This window comes from Carex rostrata, chromosome 1, assembly GCF_964058835.1.
Source record: "Carex rostrata chromosome 1, lpCarRost1.2, whole genome shotgun sequence".
Classification (NCBI taxonomy): domain Eukaryota; kingdom Viridiplantae; phylum Streptophyta; class Magnoliopsida; order Poales; family Cyperaceae; genus Carex; species Carex rostrata.
In genome coordinates this window covers 18,544,499-18,568,049 of record NC_135918.1, presented here as the reverse complement: position 1 = coordinate 18,568,049, position 23,551 = coordinate 18,544,499, and the positions used below count along the sequence as shown (strand labels likewise).

The window sequence follows — 23,551 nt, the reverse complement described above, 5'->3', positions numbered from 1 at the left end:
GTCCGAGATGGAATGCACTGGCGTCCTTTAATAATTGTGTAGATTGTGATCGGACGGTTTATATCTAAACAGAAATACTCTGTTACCTTAGGTGACATGAATTCCACAACCTTCGCCCTCTTCTCGCCTACTCGTTCGATTTCTTCACTTTTGATAAAATCAATTAATCATCAGAAAAATGAAAGAAGAAGACAGCACCACCGTGAGAGAAGGATCCTCGGTGTCGTGATCAAGAGCGGAGGCACGAGATTGATTGAGAGAGGAGATGGCGAGGCGAATGGGCGGATTCCTCGGCCGATGCCTCCTCCCTCTTTTGCTCCTCTCAGGTCCACAAAACCCCCCTCTGTTTTGCTAGTCATAATTGTGAATTTGAACCATTTCAAGCGCCTAACAGGCTTCTTAGATGACGAAAGGGTTTCCGACAAGATTATTTATGGAGGCCAGAGAGATGAAAAGCAGCTGTAACATTTCATTTTATTTGGCATTCTTAGCACTAGATTTTTAGCTCTTGACTCATTATGACTAGATTTTTTGTTGTCACAGGAAAATATCCCCAACAGTTCTATTATATGTACCTCTTGATTCTTTAATTATGAACGATGAGATTTTTGTTCCATTGCTGCCCATCGTCACGGTTAGTTCTCTTTATGAATTGGTAGTTGGATAAAGGAAGCATCTTATCTATGCATTGTTTTTAAAAAAAAATATCCATACTGTTTTTGTTTTCCTTTCTTTTCTTCTTTTAACATGGTTCTCCCCTTGTTAGTCCTTATATATATTAGATATACTTTTGAAAAGAAATCTTGATACTCATGGTATATGTCTTTGATTTGTGTAATTGTTGTGACTCAAAAATTGATAGGTGGATAAATTGGAAGACAGTTATGAATTCATCAACTCGGTAGCAGCAAATCCTCTCGCGGCATACATTTTCACCAGGAACAAGAAACATGAAGAGGAATTTATTAAAAATGTACCTGCTATAGGATTCTTGTGTTTTTTCTCTAACATGTTATCTTTTTGTTAAGAAAAATGTATATTACGCGTGATAATATATTTTATATTTTATAGTGCTCATATTCAAACCTTTTTGTGTTTTTTCCATAATAATTACTTGCAAGTTTTGTGTTATTGAATTGTCCTATGCATGTTATTCCTTTTTATGAATTTGTTATGCTTCTTATTCCTTGTATTACTTTCATTGAAAAACATTTGTAAAATATATATTTAAAAAATAAACAAATAGATGATCACGTTTATCTTTATATTAGCGCATGCACATTAACGCTCACATAAATTATTTTGTATTTAAATTAGAACTATGAGTAATGAAATTGTGATCATGATAGATCGCCAAAAAAACAAAGACATGGAATGGAATGCTCATTGGGTGTATATAATTGTGATCGTTTGTAATATATGCAATAGCAGTGGTATTGTTCACTGGGTACATGAATTAAGGGATGGCTTACAGATGCCAATTCAAAGAACATAATGAAACCACGTGAGGAATGTGAAGTTCTTTGGCAATATGCCCGTACATATTTTAACATATATAGTAGTTTTCGCTTCATGCTGTGCATGGACTATATGGATCGTTGTTTTGATTCGATAGTCAATGCGCTGCATGATGCTAAAACTACTATGATAAAATCTCTACTGCAATATGCCTCCCCAGGAGATCTCTTAAGAACTCAAAACTAGCTTTTCTTAAGAACTCAAAAACATCACAGGCAGCATAACCACATCACCAAAATTGAACAATATTGAATACTATATTCAAAAGAAAGCTTAGCAACTAGCTGACATTAACGTACAGTTTGTGATAGTTAATTAGGTCTGAAAACCTGGATTTACAATAATAATTTGTGTTGGTTTCTATATATTAGTTCTTTCCCTGAATAATTGCACCTTATAATTAATCCGTATAACCTGCTCCCAACTTCCTTGCAATAAATTTACAGAGGTAATATTGACATTATATACTATACCCTGATGAATGAACCATGTAATAGTTTTGTTGTACCTAGAATGGGACACAATAAATCAGTAACAACGATAGCTATCATTTTGTAAAATTAAAGAGTTCCCAAATAATTAGCACATGGCAACTGGGAGAAGAATGAAAAACAGGAAACGTCGGCAATAAAGGAGAACATCAGTTGCAATATATGAATTAGTGAAACCCGAATCCTAACAACCCAACAGATAACTTCCATATATCGGCATTTTCTTCCTATACACAATTTTCCCAACCAAAATTCAAGGTGAGGTTATACTCTCATCTCTCCCATCTCTTTTTTCTTTACTAATCGGAGTTGTCGAATTGAGCTTGAATGCTTTGATTCAGGTCTGCTTCTCTTTTTCATGGAGTTGAGCAAGAAAGAGCGTTTGTCCTTTCTAATTCTTTTTTGGGAATTAAACACAATAAATTGAGTCAAGACGAAAGAGGTACATTTAGATAACTTGAATAGATCCGGTTGAGTGGACCAAAGAGATGAGTAAAAGTTGTGGCCGAGTGAATGAAGTAGGAAGATTCATGCTGTAGTCAACCAGGTAAGAAAAAAGTACCAAGGAAATTTGGCATTTTTTGCTCCTTGGAAACACGTTAACACAGCCATGTGTTACTAGCAAAGCAAAAAAGAAAGTTTCTATTGCTTGCAAATATTTGAAGTATTAGTTTTTTTCTTTTTCTTTTTGTTTAAGTAGGATAAGAGAAGTATTTGCTGTCATTTGCAAAAACTAGCTGATGCCACGAGTTACGCTGCCAAGCAAGCAATTCATTCCCTTCTTTTGTTTTCAATTTACTCTCTCTTATTCGGTGCCAACTTCCTTTTTCTTAGTGCCCTGGACCAAGCAGATTATAGAATATTAAGCTTTTGTTAATGACACGGCTCAGTCAGTGACCGAAGAATTTCGGAGAGGAGGCGAGCCATGGTTTTTTCAGTTTATTAGTCCGATTGTTGTTCAATTAGAGAAGTTACGTATATAGTGAAGGTGAGAGGAGGGTATTCTTGTCAATTTCATTTTTTAAATAATTAAATATAAGATTAAATAAATAAAAGGGGATAGAAAAAATAATTTAAAGCTTTTGTGGGATATTGGATATTATGGTGTTTTCATGAGAAAATTGGCTTTTTTGAAATTTTGTATGAGTACACTAGAAATTTTCCCAAAAAAGAAAAGTGTATTATTCCTTGGCCGTGGAGAAGCAAAGGCACCGATACTTCTCACCGCCAACTGTTATCTCAAGAGCACCGTCAAGATTGTCCTGATTGGATGCTGTACCCATTAGCACTCTCTTTTCTTTCTCTAGGTTTTCTCTCTCCATCTTCAGCCTTGATTCTTGCCTTGCTATTTCTGCCTACAAAGAATTCAAGAAATCGTCTCTTTAGAAAAGAAAACGGGGAAAGCACAAATGCCAAATTTTGGTAAAGACCTAAGGGAGCTGAACATCAAGCTTTTTTTTTTTCCTTCGTGAAGAAACAAGACTAACAATATGAGAACATTATGCTTTATCTAACATGAAAAAAAGAAAGGTTTTGACTGAAGCAATCTGTTTATTCTCTTTTTCCACATATTATTCCTTTCTTTAGCTTGTTCACTAAATGTACAGCAGACAACATGATTGCATGCACAAAAGCAATCAACTCGCCCCACCCACAACAAACACAAAGAGAGAGGATATAAAAGCAATAGGTGCTAGACCGAAATCAATAACCCCACTGTGCCACCATTTGGTAAGATGCTAATTAAACCAGCTGGACCGGCCTAAAAACTTAACGCTGCTTATAGAAGAGTCCGGCTAGTATAACATCGGTGTTATATGACATTAACTTCAAATAACTAATTCAAACCATTCAAACCGATTTACTTTATGAGTGATGCGTTTACATGTTAAAAAATTATATTTTCGAGTTTTTTTAGTATTAAATCAAGCGGTAAAAATGTTAAAAAATGAATGTATTAAAATTAACTTAAAAACTCACACATTTGACTGCTTAACTTGATACTAAATAAATTTAAAAAAAAAAAATTTTGCATGTAATTAAACACACAACTAATGAAGTAGATCGGTTTGAACGGTTTGAATTTACCGTTTGAAGTTGATTCGATAGGTTTTGAAGTTGGTGTTATATAAACTGAAATGACACTATATACTAGCCATACTCCTTATAGAAATAATTAACAAACTAAATATTCGCCTTTTTAGTGAAGTCTTAACTCGTAATATCTTTAGTAAGAAGATTAATATTCTCCTGACGGAATAATCATTGCAGATTTGCAACACAAATTGTTAACGATATAACTTGTGTATCTGTATGATAATTTCCAGTTCCACGTGCATTGAGGAGTACGTATTATCTAAACGTCTAATAGTATTTCTGTGATTGCACACCAGTATAAAGACATCAGCTTCCCCTTAATTTATTTTACTTTCAACAATAATATCAGAAAATCGATTGATTACCAAGTATCTCAATACAGCACATCCATATTAGTATAAAATCTACGTATTTCTTCTTCGAGGTTTCCATCCTCGTAATTTCTCACTTCCCCGTTCATTGGACCAGTACCAAAAACCTTTCAAAACTCTCTAATTACGAAAAGAAATAGTTTAAGAAATGACGTTATAAACAACGGCAGGAGAGCTCGGCCTTCCAGGTGGCCTCTCTCTCCGCAACTTCTCGTTCTCTCTCCTAGATGTAGCTCTACATCTCCCGCTCCTTCATAATCCGATCCTGTATATCCGCATCCAGAGTCTCCTGTAGCTCTCGTACGAACTTCTCAACATGGTTCTGAAACTCAGAATCGAAATTGGAATCAGGATTTTGATTGTGGAATCAGAATCGGATGAATCGGCCAAAATCGGTAGGTAACTCGGGTATTTTTGGTAGAAACTTGTTTTCTAGTCAAAAAGTAGGAAAATTGATAAAAAAAAATAATTTGTAAAAAAACTATGTTAAAACAAAATATTACACTCAAAATATCTATTAATTAATTACATAATGTAATACAAACAATATCAACAAAACACACTTTTTAAACATAGTTACGTGTATTTAAACATATTAACTTTGTTATCAATTATGTAATATTTTTTTGTTTGTGCAGTCAGTTCATGATTTATGTAGTCAGTTCATGGTTATAAATAGATACAATGAATTATCTATCGGCGAAAAGCTCCATCAGTTTCTTTCCTTTCAGTCGCTTTTTTCTTTTTTTTGTAATGCACTTATCAACTACCAAAATTTGGAACGTATAGTAATTCGCTGGTGGTTTTTGATTTCACTCATCATCTATTGGATATTATTCTCATTTTATTGAGAAAGCATTTAAAAATAATTGAAAAAATTGTTGACTTGGCCAAACTCGGATAGACTTGGCCTGAAAATCGGATGACTCGGCTGAATCAAACACTGTTCAACTGAGTTTTGCTGAAAAAATCGCATAGGCTTGAGACTTGAGTAAAACTCGAACCGGACATGGCTGATACTAAGTTGACTCGGAATCAGCTGAGTTTCCAAATCATGCTTCTCAACCACCGCCTTTATGCGGAGCGACATGTCACTCTCTCAATCAGATTCAAACCCTAGGTACAATTTTCAATTTGAGAGGATGTATTGCATGAGTCTTCAACGAGCTCCGGTTCATACAATGATGGCAATGTTTCTCCGGCGAATAGGTGGCCGTGAAGGAAGTTTTGATTAGGAGTGTTTGACTGGAAGAAGGAATGGAATTGGAGGTGGGTAGTGGTTTGAGCCCCGCAACGCCTGTCTCCACTCTGGAGCCCGACTCTTTCTTCCTCCTTTTTTGGTTCGTATTGTAGAAGCATCCTTAAAAAGTTATTCCAACTTTACCCTTTAATCAATCAATGATTGTAATTCATTCAAACTATAATTTTTTCGTATTGTAGAAACATTCTCTATAATTAAACCTTCCTCTTTGTCCCTCTCCCTCCTCCTTCACTCAGTTACTCTCTCCATCCTCTCTCTCTTCTCCTGTTGAGTCCACCAGACCGAAGCTGAAACAGAAACGGTGCCTGGTAAGCTCCTCTCTTCTCTCTTTCTCACTGATTTCCTGCCCATCCTATACTATTCCGGCCTCCACTGTGGGGTCTGATCTGTTGAAAGGGGCTCAAAGGTCTAGAGTACTTTCAAGTTTAACAGTTTTCAAGTTGATAACATTTCATAAATTATAGTGTTTTATAATTGTTTCTTTTGCATTGCAGGTTACTTGATGGAGCTTGCTGTTTCAATTGAATCTGAGATTTTGTTACACCAGATCGAGAAAGGAGAGAATATGTTGGAAATTGTGTCGGAGGTGAGTTTATAATAAAATTTCTTTTATTACTCGAGACCTTTTTTTTTTTTTTTTTGCAAGTATTACGCAAGACTTTGATACTAACTGTCACTCACGCCTTACTTTACTCTCTAATTCACCTATCTACACAAGCTCTACATCCTATTTATACTAATATATGTTGGTACTAAAGTTTCTAAATTTTACATATATATTCTATCGACATTATATGTAGGTTGATTTCTCTAGAGAGTACATGATACTAACCATGATAAATTACAAGAGTACAGAACTTTCTAGAATAACCCACTTGGATTATAACCGGCTGTATATCTTGAATACTCTAGAATTAATTAATGGGCTTGGGCCTTCCGATAGTAATTAATTGGTGCTCATAATTTTAACATAATATAGGAGATTGCAATTATCTCAAGCAACTAGTTGAAAGGGTATTCTTAATATTTTGAGAAAGTTGACATTCAGTCTTATAATTCATAGGCGATTGTTAGGTGTATAGTTTTTTCTTTTCTTTGTGGCACAAATGACATCCCAATAGTAATAGGATGATTGCTACTTCAAACAATTAGCCCATAGTTTCGTAAACGGAGGATATCAATAAAACTGGATTATTTTTTTGTTTTATATATATATTACAAAAGAGTAGACATATAATTTTCTTTAGTCTAGCTACTTGATGATAGTTAAAAGCTCATTTATTTTTGTTTGGTTGAAGATGAATCAAAACTCTTCTATTCACGAAAGAACATTAATGGAAGAAGCCGAGATAGTTTTAGATGTAGAAGCCTCTCACCTGTCAGAATCAATAAAATGTGAACTCAACAAATTATGGGGCGGACCAAACGAGACAGAGAACTTCACAATCTTTCGCGCACCACGTAACATTCGGCAAAGCAAGAAAAATCTCTTTGAGCCTTCTGTCATCTCCATTGGCCCATTCCATCATGGTCAAGCGGGCCTCCGAACCATGGAGGCTCAAAAATGGCGGTTCTTGAGGGATTTTCTGTCCCGTGGGGTAAGTGTTGATTTCTGTATATCAGAAATGAAGAAACTAGAAAAAGAAACCCGTAGGTGTTATAGTGAGACGGTAGATCTTGACAGCAATGACTTCGTCAAGATGATGCTCCTTGATGGATGCTTTGTGCTTGAGTACTTCTTAAAACAGAGAGAAAGAAAGTTGGATTTTATTATTGAGGTTGGCTGGAATGCTACATTCGTACAGTGTGATTTGTTTCTTCTAGAAAACCAAATTCCCTTTTTTGTTGTTGAGAAGTTGTGCGAGATTGGTGTAAAACAAGAAGATACAAAAAAATTGTTTCATCTAAACAACTTTATTTATCATATGTTCACACCACTACCGAATTACTCCCTAATTGCGAAACCTCCAGCTAAAATCCATAGTTTAGCCCATCTCTTACACCACTGTTCAGTGCCCAACGGCCCCAACCTAGCTGTAGAGGATAAACCCTCCAGCTCAAAACCATCATTCCATCTAACTAGAATGGTGAGCCCTAATAGAATCAAAGATTTGCTTCTTTGGTTTCTTTCATGGGTGCTCACAAGATTTTCTCGTTCTACTTATACTAGTACTGAGAATCCATCGACGCTATCGATCCCTTCTGCCTCTTATCTCCAAGATGCAGGCATCAAGTTCAGACCAAAGCGCACCCCAAAACATATGTTCGACATATCATTTAATCATGGTGTCTTGGAAATCCCTACAATAAATATCATCGATAACAGTAAGCCTACTTTGGTCAACCTCATAGCATTTGAACAGTGCAAATTTGGCAAGATAAATGTCACATACTTCTCAAGCTATGCAGCATTCTTGGATATGCTAGTCAGCATGCAAAAGGATGTGGGGATACTACAGCAGTGTGGGATCATTGAGAGCATGCTGAGCGGTGAAGAGGAGCTGACTCTTTTCTTCAACCAGCTCTTCGAAGGCGTGTGTCTAGAGGAGGATCATGTTTTTGCTGAATTGTTCACAAAACTGAACAGATACTGTGAATCAAACTGGAAGAGGCATCGAGCAAAATTGATTCGTGATTATTTTAGCAGTCCATGGACAGCATTATCTCTCGTCGCTGCTCTGGTACTTCTAGTTTTTACATTTCTACAATCTTTCTTTGCAGTTTATGCCTACTTTGTTCCCCCGAGCTGATGATGCCTTGACATTATTCTTTTCTTTTTATTATATGCTACCAAGTTTTATTTAAAAGCACCTTGTATTTCTTGTGCTAGGGTTAGTTTGATCTTGATGTATGACTTTTATTTTGTTCCTGATTGTAATAGCAGGATCGGTGCCAGTGGTTTGGTACCGAGTCCTGGAATTTAGTTGATTCTGATAATAGAATCGGTGAGCTATATCGTTGGTTTCCTTTACTTTTTTTTTTTTTTCTTATTCAACATTCAAGGTTATTTACAGCCACAATTTATTTCGATCAATATTTTGTTACAATTAGTCATTGAAGCATCAAAGAGCAGATTTTTAATCTGAATTAATACTCTTAATTAAATTTATAGTACCACTAGTGGAAAATATGGAATCAGGATCGGTTATATACACATATCAGTAACGGAATCCAACCGATCCTGATGAAGGCGATACTGATATTATCAGGATCGGTTTTATATTTTTTAAAGAACCGTTCCAAATAGTAACTAATAGGATCGGTTTTTTCATAAAACCGATCTTAATAATAGTTATCTAGATCAGTTTTTGAATAAAAACCGATCCAGATAGGATCTATTAAGATCAGTTTTAATATAACAACCGTTCTTGATAATATTTTGGAATATTTTTTTTTATTAAAAATTTCATATCTAGATCAGTTTTTGAATAAAAACCGATCCAGATAGGATCTATTAAGATCAGTTTTAATATAACAACCGTTCTTGATAATATTTTGGAATATTTTTTTTTATTAAAAATTTCATATCTAGATCAGTTTTTGAATAAAAACCGATCCAGATAGGATCTATTAAGATCAGTTTTAATATAACAACCGTTCTTGATAATATTTTGGAATATTTTTTTTTATTAAAAATTTCATATCTAGATCAGTTTTTGAATAAAAACCGATCCAGATAGGATCTATTAAGATCAGTTTTAATATAAAAACCGTTCTTGATAATATTTTGGAATATTTTTTTTTATTAAAAATTTCATATCTAGATCAGTTTTTGAATAAAAACCGATCCAGATAGGATCTATTAAGATCAGTTTTAATATAACAACCGTTCTTGATAATATTTTGGAATATTTTTTTTTATTAAAAATTTCATATCTAGATCAGTTTTTGAATAAAAACCGATCCAGATAGGAACTATTGAGATCAGTTTTAATATAAAAACCGTTCTTGATAATATTTTCGAATATTTTTTTTATTAAAAATTTCATATCTAGATCAGTTTTTGAATAAAAACCGATCCAGATAGGAACTATTGAGATCAGTTTTAATATAAAAACCGTTCTTGATAATATTTTTGAATATTTTTTTATTAAAAATTTCATATCTAGATCAGTTTTTGAATAAAAACCGATCCAGATGTTTTGTTGAATGTAAAAAAATGTAATTTTAATTATTTGGCCAGCTCCCATTTATATATATATGCTGGCCCAATTAATATGCTACCGATACAAATCACAGATTGATAAATATATATGCATACAAATCACAAATAGATATCAAACACATCCTACAAATTAAGTTTACATATCCTAAATTATGTTTACACATACAAATCACAATAAAGTCCGAAATTAAAAATCATAAACATACACATCCTAAATTGTTGTACTTCATGTCTACCGTACCTCTTTCAAGAAAATTTGAACCCACATTTTTCGTAAGTCGGTCAAGCGTTGTACAGTATGTTTAGCGGGAATGTCCTGCATTTTTTAAAAGATAGAAGAGCATGCACAATTAATTGTGTATTTTATTATATTTGAAGCAACAATGGTTAATTACTTTTTGAAAATATATAAATGCATACCTTTAAGTTCGGAAAAGTATATATGTGTTCGTTTATTATGTCTTGCATGAGCAACATGACATAATATGCACATTCCCAGCCGGCTGGTTGTTGTGGGCACTACATAATAAGTTTGAAAAAATTGAATTGTATGTCAATGAGCATACAAATGGCTTATATGTCTAGATATTCACAATTTTTTGCATCTAGGTCCTTACAATTATAACTCAATAGAAACTAGTACCTTGCATTCGTTATGAATCGTCAAAGAAGTCTTCATTACCCTGACGAAAACACTGTTGAAATATGCACACATTGAACAATCAGTACTTACGAGGGATATTTAAAATGATAAATGAGAAAATAATAAAAAAATCTAATGCATTCTAAACAAACATAAAATTTAGGATGGCACTTACTCCTCGACCGCAGCAGTGATCATTAGCATTTTTTTACTTTTCTTATCAGAATCGTACACGTACAATGCACTCTCTCCTGGGATAAGCACGGTCAATACCCAATGATTGCTGCATGTTAGGTTTGTAGCATGTCATATTATATAATTTTTATATTTTGACATAAATATAATAAAATTAGAATATATATATAACACTAACATGTGGTGATAAGGTATAAATATCAATCTCTTGTCCCGATTTTCGTTGAGTGCTTGCCCTATGTATTGAAGTACACCTCCTCGATCATCACTCAGCATGGTGGCATTCGTCCGCTGGGGGTCCATGAAACCAACATGCACATCGGGAAATTCCTCCTTGATGTATTTGTGCCAATACCTAAAAAAAAGAAGGCATACAGGTGTTCTCAAATTTGTTTTATTTGAATTGAATGTACTAAATTCTATAATTATTATGAATATTAACTCACAGCATCCACATCTGAATGATTGGTCCAGTGAGCCACTCCCGTGGTGCAAGCAAGGCTGCAAAATCATCTGCATAAACGTATATGGAGTCTGCTGAACAGAAAAGATCAAGTGGCGGATCGATTTTGAATGGACTGCCATCTAGCTCCGCAAATCGATCACGCAGATTCTTGAATGTTTGTCCCAGCTTGTCAAAGTTGATACCATCGAGCGCCTTGCAGTGACTCGTTGCTTTCCCACCTACAGGAAGATGTACCTCTTCGTGTGGTACCTGCAAAATTTCGTAATAAATTGAAATAAAATCCATAATGAACCATGACTCTGTCATATAGATACAAATTAAGAAGTATAAGAACTTAGCAATAATATACCTCGTCTGAACCTGTCAATATCATGGGCATCGGCCATACAGTGAAACTGCCGAGGACCGATCCAAGGGTTAACTGCTCACCATTTGGTACAGGTAAGGGGAGCTCTAGGAAGTCCGCATCTCTAACACCATCCACCGTTACTCTTGCATGGTCGGGCGGCATCGGCCTGTTGTGAATTGTTCCACCGGGTACAACTGGAACATGAATTGTCCCCATGGCCACCACAACAGTATTCTCACCTACTTTCGCCAGGAGTTTGCAGCTGAGTTCTGCCTCCTGTACAAGTATATGTATTTACTCGAATAAAATCCGAATATATATGAAACTAAGGCATAGGCCAACTGATTTAAATATAAATTTGCATTACCTCAGTAAACCCGGAAAGACCGGCATATGGTTTGACTGACTGGCAACTGCTTTGAAGGACCGTTGGGGTAAACGTCTTTCCTTGTTGGGCCATCGTCTCCTGAACTAAAATTGCAAGTTCAGATTTCATTTGCTGCTTTATTTCTAGCCGTAATCTCTCCTCTATTCCTCTTACTCTCTCCTCCACTCTTTGATCCACTCTCGCGTTAATTTCTTCTTCTGATGTCGTCAAGGTACGTGGCCTCCTTATCCGGCCCTTCCCGAATGTTTGTGACTGTGGAATCAGACCTCCCACTCCTCTTACCCTCCCAGGATGTTCCGGATTTGGCAGAGATTTTCCTAGAACATCCTCGTATCGTACGATCGCCAACTGCCCTTGTTTGAAAGCCGCTTCTTGTTCTTCCTGAAATGATAACATGCATGTTACAACATAATAATTTAAAGTTGAATTTCAATGAATAACAATATCTAAATCCTCACAATTCTGTTGATGACCGGTATGTATGTTTCTGGATAAAAGCGTTCTTTGGTCTCGTCTGAGAGCTTCTGTCTGGCTAGTTTCCATGCGACGTGCCTATGCTCAACCTACAAATCAACAAGCTCCTCTGGTGTCAATGCAGTAGCAGTTGACCCTTGGGAAGACGGATCACTAGCTGCTTTCTCGTCTGCAATCACCTGCATAGCATCTTTAAGTCTGTTCTGGAAAGCTGCACCATTGTAACCTCTGGATCCCAAGAAATGCGGATACTTGTTGTGGGTCTGGTTCTCCGTCCCAATCTGGCTGGCAGCCTTCAATTTCAACAAATAAATAATTGGCCTTAATTATTAAAAAAATTGAATTCTAGATTAGAGATAAGATAGGTGTTTCCTAGAAATAAACATACATCAAATTCCGCTGACATTCGGTACTCGACAAATTCTTCCCAGTCTTTTTCTTCAATCTGGAGCCTATCAAAATCGGGCGTCTCACCCTCGCGAAACACTTTTGTCAACTCGCTTCTGAACTTCCGGTGACAAGCACCCATTTTCTGATAATAATATTTCTTCACTTCTTTTTTTTCGGGTAATTTCCAGCTCACCTACCAAACAAATTGAAATTAGGGTTTATAGTTAAACTAATCAAATGGTTTTTAATGAAATTAGTACCATGTTATTTACCTTAAGTATTTCCCAAATTTTTTGCTTGTACTCATCTGGAACATCTTTCCATCGTTGGAACCTTATAGGAATTTCCCTTCTTACCAATATCCCAAAATCCGTCGAAAAACTCGTTGTCTCTCGAGTAAAAACCGGCCTGAAAAATTTGTCAAGTTCCAGCGTTTTGTCTTTCTCGTTTAACTTCTCCTTAATTCTGTTAGGCCCTCTTCCTCGTTTCTTAATCGATGCCGACACAATACCATCATGATCACTGCCACTTTCCATTTCTGTTTTTTTTTTAAAACAATTAATTGAACTCAATGCTACATTATCTCTAGAGAACTATAATTAGTAGAACCAAGTTATACCATACAACAATTAATAGCAATGCAATTACCCGATTATACAATGCAATAAAGAGGATATAATCCAATCCATGCATAAAATTAAAATGAGACCACAAAATTGATCTAAAAAATTACCCGAAGTAACAAAAATAATTAGATAAACCGAATTAATTACCCGAATTAATTAGCAACAATGCTAACAACAATTCTCACAAAGTATATACCATGCATAATCTAATCCAAAATAAAACTAGTCTACGCATAATCTGCTCAAGTGATTTCAGCTACCACGAACTTTTGAAGTCCGATGTTCTGGTAGAAGTCTGAAGCACAACCAACTTATCCTTTTTACTGTCCTAAAGCAAATTAAATGAATTTAAAGATAACATCATGTTTAAATTAATAACCTAATTGCTTCAATAAACTTTCTGTTATTGATCCGAATCAAGTGAATTGGCACATAATATTACTAGTCTTTATTGGTAGAGAAATTTGTACATATGCCCATCAGTACTTTATGATTTACATATTTGTCCATCAAAACTGTTAATAAAACTAGTCTACGCATAATCTAATCCAAAATAGAACTAGTCTACGCATAATCTAATCCATGCATAATCCAAGTGACGAACTTTAGACTCTAAAGTACCACATCATATAAATTCACATTTGCATTTGAAATTAACATTTTCATTCCGAATTCACATTTGAATTTCAAATTAACATTTCAATTCGGAATTCACATTTGCATTTCAATTTGACAAACCCTAAATCCGAATTCATATTTGCATTTCAATTTGACAATCCCTAAATCCGAATTCACATTTGCATAACCCTAAATCCGAATTCAAACTTTGCTATAAAAAATTAGAAAACAAACCTATTAGGAGAGAGAGTTGATGCTAGGGATTTCGTGGGAGAGAGACGCCGGCCACGGTGGAGATCGGCCCCGATGGAGAGGGAGCCACGGCGCCGCTAGGGTTCCGTTGGTGAGAGGTTGAGCCGCCGTCGCCTTGATGGGAGTTGGAGCCGCCGCTTGATGGGAGGTGGAGCCGCCGTCGGTTTTGGTTTTGGAGGAGAAAAATAAGGGTTTTGGAGAAGGAGAAGGGGAGAGAGTGGTAGAGGCCACGGTTTTGCTTTGGAGGAGATGAGATGCATTTCAAAATATTTGCCTAAGTACTTAAAACCGTGTATAACACAATCTGGAACGGTTCTCTGTTAAAAACCGTTCCAGATAGTATCTGGATCAGTTTTTAACAGAGAACCGTTCCAGATTATTTAAAAAAAACCAAATCCAAAAATAATTACTCCAATTAGTTATCAATAAAACGATTACAAAAATTTTAAATAAATATACTCCAGATGCTATTTTCCGATATATTTCAATTAATAAGATTTATTTGAGATATAAGTAAGGTAATTTCTAATATAATATATATGGATTGTGTATAATAATTAATAAGATATATTTTATGAAATAATTTATTATCTAATATAAGATATATTTTTCAAATAAATTGCAAGTAATTATTAAAAAAATATTTGGTATCTTAATATATAATTGTACAAAAAGAATTGTATAAAAATATGTAAGTTTATGTTTATATACATGTGTAAACAAACAACAGTGATCCAATGAAATAGAAGCTTCCTTATATATGTATATATGTGATTTTCTGCAATCTGGAACGGTTCTACACTAAAAACCGTTCCAGATAGGTATCTGGAACGGTTTTTACCTGTAGAACCGTTCCAGATAGTAAATTTTAATTTTTATGGAATGAAAATATAAAAATTATATAAGAAAATTTATAAAACAATTTCTAAAATGATTTATATAGCAATTTCAAATATAATTTTTGTATCTTAAAAAAATATGTGTATGTAAAAAAAAAAATGTGCATGTGTACGTGTATATATATGTGTATGCTAAATTCTGCTTTATGTAAAAACAAAAACATATAAAAATAATTTTACAAAATAAATGTTTACAAAATTAAGAGATAAGCTTAACAATTTACATTCAATATGAATATAAATAAGTGTACAAGTGAATGGTATGTGTATGTGTATGTGTATATGTATGTGCTTGTGTATATATGTGATTTTCTGCAATCTGGAACGGTTCTACACTAAAAACCGTTCCAGATAGGTATCTGGAACGGTTTTTACCTGTAGAACCGTTCCAGATAGTAAATTTTAATTTTTTTGGAATGAAAATATAAAAATTATATAAGAAAATTTATAAAACAATTTCTAAAATGATTTATATAGCAATTTCAAATATAATTTTTGTATCTTAAAAAAATATGTGTATGTAAAAAAAAAAATGTGCATGTGTACGTGTATATATATGTGTATGCTAAATTCTGCTTTATGTAAAAACAAAAACATATAAAAATAATTTTACAAAATGAATTTTTACAAAATTAAGAGATAAGCTTAACAATTTACATTCAACATGAATAGAAATAAGTGTACAAGTGAATGGTATGTGTATGTGTATGTGTATATGTATGTGCATGTGTATATATGTGATTTTCTGCAATCTGGAACGGTTCTACACTAAAAACCGTTCCAGATAGGTATCTGGAACGGTTTTTACCTGTAGAACCGTTCCAGATAGTAAATTTTAATTTTTATGGACTGAAAATTTAAAAATTATATAAGAAAATTTATAAAACAATTTCTAAAATGATTTATATAGCAATTTCAAATATAATTTTTGTATCTTAAAAAAATATGTGTATGTAAAAAAAAAAATGTGCATGTGTACGTGTATATATATGTGTATGCTAAATTCTGCTTTATGTAAAAACAAAAACATATAAAAATAATTTTACAAAATGAATTTTTACAAAATTAAGAGATAAGCTTAACAATTTACATTCAACATGAATAGAAATAAGTGTACAAGTGAATGGTATGTGTATGTGTATGTGTATATGTATGTGCATGTGTATATATGTGATTTTCTGCAATCTGGAACGGTTCTACACTAAAAACCGTTCCAGATAGGTATCTGGAACGGTTTTTACCTGTAGAACCGTTCCAGATAGTAAATTTTAATTTTTATGGACTGAAAATTTAAAAATTATATAAGAAAATTTATAAAACAATTTCTAAAATGATTTATATAGCAATTTCAAATATAATTTTTGTATCTTAAAAAAATATGTGTATGTAAAAAAAAAAATGTGCATGTGTACGTGTATATATATGTGTATGCTAAATTCTGCTTTATGTAAAAACAAAAACATATAAAAATAATTTTACAAAATGAATTTTTACAAAATTAAGAGATAAGCTTAACAATTTACATTCAACATGAATAGAAATAAGTGTACAAGTGAATGGTATGTGTATGTGTATGTGTATGTGTATATGCATGTGTATATATGTGATTTTCTGAAATCTGGAACGGTTCTACACTAAAAACCGTTCCAGATAGGGATCTGGAACGGTTTTTACCTGTAGAACCGTTCCAGATTACTTTTTCTGGTTAATTTTGAACTAATAGTTATATCAGACATATTAGAAAGTTACAAAAAAAATTAAATAAATAACTGCACAAAATTTTTTTTATAAAAATGTGCATGTGTATGTGTATATACATGTGTTAAAAAAAAACAATGACCTAATTAATTATATATAAAAATGTTCGGTTTAGGGATTATCTTATGATAATATTTTCAAATAAGCTAAGTAATTATTTTAGGATTATATTTACAAAATTAAAAGATAAGCTTAAAAATTTACATTCAACATGAATATAAATAAGCTACAACAAAATTCGAATAATTACTTGCATGCTTCTCACTATCTAGTGGTTCAATGCATCCTGAAAAAAAAAATTTATCAATTCAGCAATATTAACAAATATTAAGTCACATTTTATTTTTTAATATTTTGACATACCAATAAGAGCTTTTAGGGATTGTTGCTAGTGGGAACTCCTTCAATCCATTCTCCTTCATTATGATCATTGCGCGTGTGACTTGTTTCATTTCCATCACCGCTTGATAAAAATACCATGCCAGTGGAAAACGGTGGTATCTCATCAAAATGATCGTACGCTTCTTCGTCTTCCACATTATCAATCCCGATTATACGTCTTTTACCAGGGAGGACAACATGTCTTGAACGATCGGCGGGATCAGTTACGTAGAACACTTGTGTGGCTTGTCTTGCAAGTATAAATGGATCATCCTTGTATCCAGCCTTACTGAAATCCACCAAAATAAAACCATCTTCGTCGACTTTAACCCCCCTACGGTTATCGACCCATTTACACATAAATAACGGGATGTTAAATTTTCTATAATCTAGCTCCCAAATTTCTTCAACAAATCCGTAATATGACATCGATGCATGCGATGGTCCGGCACCTTTGGGATCTGACAAATCACTCGAAATTGCTACTAATGTCACTCCACTGTTTTGCACGGTACTCTTTGCATCTTGCTTTCTTGTGTAAAATGTGTAACCGTTGATGTCATATCCTTGGAAGGTCCTAACGACATGTACTGGACCAAGAGCCAACAATCTGACAGTTTCTTTAATGTTTTCTCCCTCCGGAGCTTGCATGACTCTACGTGTAAACCATCTTTCAAACTTTTTATTGTGTTCGCTGATTAACCACTTGTCAGATTTCTTGGGATTCTGTTGCCGTAAGAGAGTCATATGCTCGTCCCAAAATGGATGAACGTCAGTGAGGTGTTGCAAAACATGGAAATGTGCTAGTGACATCGTTGTTCTATCGGGCTCAAATAATTTTGCACCGATTGTGCCTACCCCGTGAAGTCTACCCTCGTGCCGAGATTTAGGGATGCCGATAGCTTTCACATCGTCCATGTAATTGGTACAAAACTCAATAACCTCTTCGGCAGCATAAGCTCTTACAATGCTGCCCTCAGGCCGATATCGATTCCTCACATATGCCTTTAACAAGCCCATGTATCTCTCGAACGGATACATGTACCGCAAGAAGACAGGTCCACACATCTTAATTTCTCTAATTAGGTGAACGGTTAAATGAACCATTATATCAAAAAAGGACGGCGGAAAATACATTTCAAGATGACAAAGAGTGACAACAACCTCGTTCTGCAGAGCATCCAGCGTATCAGGATCATTTACTTTGCAACAGATGGCGTTAAAGAAAAAGCAAAGCTTCGTGATAGTCTGCCTAACACACTTTGGCAATATGCCCCGAATTGCAACAGGAAGAAGCTGTGTCATTAAAACATGACAGTCGTGAGACTTCATTCCTGTCAATTTTAAATCTTCCAGTGAAACTAGGTTTTTAAAATTCGAAGAATATCCAGATGGAACTTTGACACCATGAAGGCATTCCAATAAGCTTTTCTTCTCTGCTTTTGACAGCGTATGCATTGCAGGTTTTAGATATGTACAAGTTTTCCCATTTTCTCTTTCTTTCTCTGTTGGTTGTAGATCCGACCGTATGTTCAAGAACTGCATGTCTTTCCGAGCATTGATACCGTCCTTAGTCTTACCCGGAATATTCAATAATGTTCCAACCAGGCTATCACACACATTTTTAACCACATGCATCACATCGAGACAGTGTCGGACATCTAAGTGCTGCCAATATGGTAAATCCCAGAATACTGACCTCTTCTTCCAACTAATTTTCGGTGCCCCTTTCTTTCTCACCGCCTTTTTTTTAAATTTCCCAAATTGAACTTTGATATCCTTAACTCGCGAGTAAACAGCTTTACCGGTCAACGGATAATTTGCTCTGGTATTCTCGGTCTTTCCATTGAATTCTTTCTTTCTTTTTCGGTGTACGTGGTTGGCAGGAAGAAATCTACGATGACCCATGTACACGTTTTTAGAGGAGTTAGGTAGCCACACATCGACTGTATCGTCCAGGCAAACAGGGCACGCTTTCTCTCCTTTGACACTATAACCCGATAAATTTCCATAAGCCGGAAAATCATTAATGGTGCAGAAAAGCATGGCCCGTAAAGTGAATTTCTCCTTACTGTATGCATCAAATATCTGCACTCCGGGTTGCCATAATTCTTTTAAATCCTCAATTAATGGTGCTAGATACACATCTATGTCGTTCCCGGGCTGTTTGGGTCCTGATATGAGCAAGGTCAACATGACGTATTTGCGCTTCATACATAACCAAGGCGGAAGATTATAAATGCACAATAGAACCGGCCAACTGCTATGCTTGCTGCTCATGCTACTGTGCGGATTTATTCCATCTGCACTCAGCCCAAGCTTTAGATTTCTAGGGTCACGTCCGAATTCGGGAAACTCTCTGTCAATATTTCTCCACTGAGGAGAATCAGCGGGGTGCCGTAATTTTCCGTCTTTTTTCCGGTTATCGGCATGCCAACGAACTAATTTTGCATCTTTAGCATTTGAGAACAAACGTTTGAATCTCGGTTTCACGGGGAGGTACCACAATGCTTTTGCCGGAGGTCCTTTATTCAGTTTGCAATCATCACTTTTACCGCTGGTTACCTGCTTTGGTTTGTAACGTGATACACCACATTTGGGACACTCGTGAAGATCTTTATACTCATTTCGATATAATATACAATCATTTGGACACGAGTGTATTCTTTGAACTTCTAAATCCACTGGGCACAATATTTTCTTCGCTTCATAAACATTAGGTGGTATCTCGTTTCCATCCGGTAACATTTCTTTCAAAGTTTGTAATAGCTCAGTAAAACTTCTGTCACTCCAACCGTTAGATGCTTTAAGGTTATACAATTTTAATACACCTTTCAATTTTGAAAATTTCGAACAACCAGGATACAATTCCTTATTAGAATATTCGTACAAATTCTCAAATAAACAATACTGCTTATCATTATCAAAATCCTCTTCTAAATCACGTAACATTTGATCAAAATTATCACATCTATCTACAACCATATCATCATTTTCTTCGGTATGATATTCCTGGTGCTTGGTACGAGTGTCTATGTTGGTTTCCAATCCCCGTAGATCGTTCCCGTCATTTCCATCGGTACAGTATTCCTGATGCTCACTACCTATGTCGGTTGGCAGACTCTCACCGTGGCATAACCAACACTTATATCCTTGCTTGAATCCACGACGGAATAAATGGTTCCTCACTTGGTTCGGGTTGGAAAATTTTTGACCATTGTTACAATCACGACAAGGACAAGACATCAGTGCACTCCCCTTGCTCGCCATATCTTCCATACCAACTCGGATAAATTCCTCGACACCTGTCATATATTCATCAGATAGACGTGATGCTTCATACATCCAACTGCGGTCCATCTGCAATTATAATAAACACAATTAATTAAGAATAAGGTTTGGGGTACTCAATTCTGTTCACAATAGGGCTTACATGGGGCCGGGTTACCATCCTATCCCACTCTCTGAATACTTTGCCTCAGTAGTGACCACATGTCAGTCGTGTTTTAGCATTTAAGAAAATTTCGGCAGCATTTCCCCTCAGTTCCCCGAATACTCGGGGAACTCAGGGGAAATGCTGCCGAAATTTTCTTAAATGCTAAAACACGACTAACATGTGGCCACATCCTAAATGAGACAAAGTATTCAGAGAGCAGTCCCAAAATGGGGACTATTCAAAATTAATCCCTAATGGATTAATTTTGAACGGGTATCATGACCTAAAGGCATCAATCATGCGGTTGTGGCTCATAAGACAATACTCAAGCTAAATACCTATATATACATACAGAGTAATGCTGGGGTGCTATGGATAGCATAGAGGCCTCTATGCTACGGCTCAATATTCAAGTTTTCAAAATCCAAACGGTCGATCTGAACCGTTCATCTTATTCTCCATATTAATATCTGCTTGGAGACCAAATTTTATAATTTTCTGAATTTTTTTACTATTTATTAATATGGAGAATAAGATGAACGGTTCGGATCGACCGTTTGGATTTTGAAAACTTGAATATTGAGCCGTAGCATAGAGGCCTCTATGCTATCCATAGCACCCCAGCCTTACTCATAATATATATACATCTACGTACGTACTCTAGTTATCGAAATACACATTCATACACAAAACTAATTAATTAAACATGAGTTTTATGCATGTTGTACTTACAACTTTCTTAGATGCCGTACCGAGTGAGATGAAGATTGCTGCACCAAATCTCTCGATAATAGCCAATCTACAAAATTAAACCGGAAAATCGGAACCTAATTAAGAGATGTACATATAGCATATATCCTACAAGTTGAAATAAAAAAAATTGCTCATATAGCATATATATAGCAAACTCAAAATTCTAAAAAGCATGTGCATGCAACTCTTGAAATAAGAAGATCGAGGAATTCAAACTTGTAAAGAAAATCTCAACATATAAATAATATATAGGTCATATATAGCTAATATATTTGCTCATAAATTACACATATAGCTTGTGCATCCAAATATCTCTATTTAAAAGAAAACTTGAAATGAGAAGAGGTATATTCAAACTTAAAAGCTTTTGGAACCAATAAAAAAGCTAAATCAAAACTTATAAGGATTAGATTTTGAGTGGGGCCGGATCATAGCTAGTAACGCACTTGTATAGGCCGAATTTAGGGTTTAGGGTTTGAACCGAATCATAGCTACCTAATAAATGGAGCATGCTTCATTAATATCACATTTGAGAAAAGAGATGATCAAAAGTACCTGAGATCAGAGAGCTGAGATAGCTGAATCAATGGAGGGCGAAATAGCTATTGCGCTAATTAAGAGAGGCGAGACCTAGGGAGAGAGACGAGATTCTGACAAAAATCGGGCTGATTTCAGCCTTATATGCACTATTAGGATCGGTTTTAGGAACAAAACCGATCCTGATACTATCCGGATCGGTTCTTATACAAAACTGATCCTAATACTCAACTATTATAATATATATATTAGTTCAAAATAAATCAGAAAAAGTAATCTGGAACGGTTCTACAGATAACAACCGTTCCAGATAACAATCTGGAACGGTTCTACAGGTAAGAACCGTTCCAGATAACAATCTGGAACGGTTTTTACCTGTAGAACCGTTCCAGATTATAAAAATGACCAAAATATTAAACTTTTTTTACATAAAATTGCACATACCTACACATACACATACTCAAACACATTTCTATACAATTCTTTTTGTACAGTTAATTATTAAGATAAAAAAAAATCTTGTACAGTTATTTATTTAATTTTTTTTAACTTTCTAATATCTCAGATATATATATTAGTTCAAAATAAATCAGAAAAAGTAATCTGGAACGGTTCTACATGTAAAAACCGTTCCAGATAACAATCTGGAACGGTTTTTACCTGTAGAACCGTTCCAGATTAGACAAATCACAAAGATAATCAATTTTTTTACATAAAATTGCACATACCTATACATACACATACTCAAACACATTTCTATACAATTCTTTTTGTACAGTTAATTATTAAGATACAAAAAATCTGGTAGAGTTATTTATTTAATTTTTTTTTAACTTTCTAATATCTCAGATATATATATTAGTTCAAAATAAATCAGAAAAAGTAATCTGGAACGGTTCTATAGGTAAAAACCGTTCCAGATAACATTCTGGAACGGTTGTTACCTATAGAACCGTTCTAGATTAGAAAAATCACAAAGATAATCAATTTTTTTACATAAAATTGCACAGACCTACACATACATATACTCAAACACATTTCTATACAATTCTTTTTGTACAGTTAATTATTAAGATACAAAAAAATCTTGTACAGTTATCTATTTAATTTTTTTTAACTTTCTAATATCTCAGATATATATATTAGTTCAAAATAAATCAGAAAAAGTAATCTGGAACGGTTCTACATGTAAAAACCGTTCCAGATAACAATCTGGAACGGTTTTTACCTGTAGAACCGTTCCAGATTAGACAAATCACAAAGATAATCAATTTTTTTACATAAAATTGCACATACCTACACATACACATACTCAAACACATTTCTATACAATTCTTTTTGTACAGTTAATTATTAAGATAAAAAAAAATCTTGTACAGTTATTTATTTAATTTTTTTTAACTTTCTAATATCTCAGATATATATATTAGTTCAAAATAAATCAGAAAAAGTAATCTGGAACGGTTCTACATGTAAAAACCGT

General features: G+C 34.5%; 1 long non-coding RNA gene and 1 pseudogene across 2 annotated transcripts in view; one reads left to right on the top strand and one right to left on the bottom strand.

Annotated features, from left to right (window-relative positions):
* Positions 1-352: 352 nt before the first annotated feature.
* On the top strand, positions 353-938 carry LOC144562402 (uncharacterized). Its single transcript, XR_013514077.1, has 3 exons — positions 353-461; positions 544-634; positions 863-938. It is a non-coding gene; the product is annotated as an uncharacterized LOC144562402 (long non-coding RNA).
* Positions 939-3,178: 2,240 nt separating this feature from the next.
* The window catches only part of LOC144571533 (uncharacterized), a 44,652-nt pseudogene continuing 24,279 nt past the window's right edge, over positions 3,179-23,551 (bottom strand). Inside the window, exon 3 of the transcript XR_013517530.1 lies at positions 3,179-3,364. The product of XR_013517530.1 is annotated as an uncharacterized LOC144571533 (transcript). The remainder of the gene's footprint in view (positions 3,365-23,551) is intronic.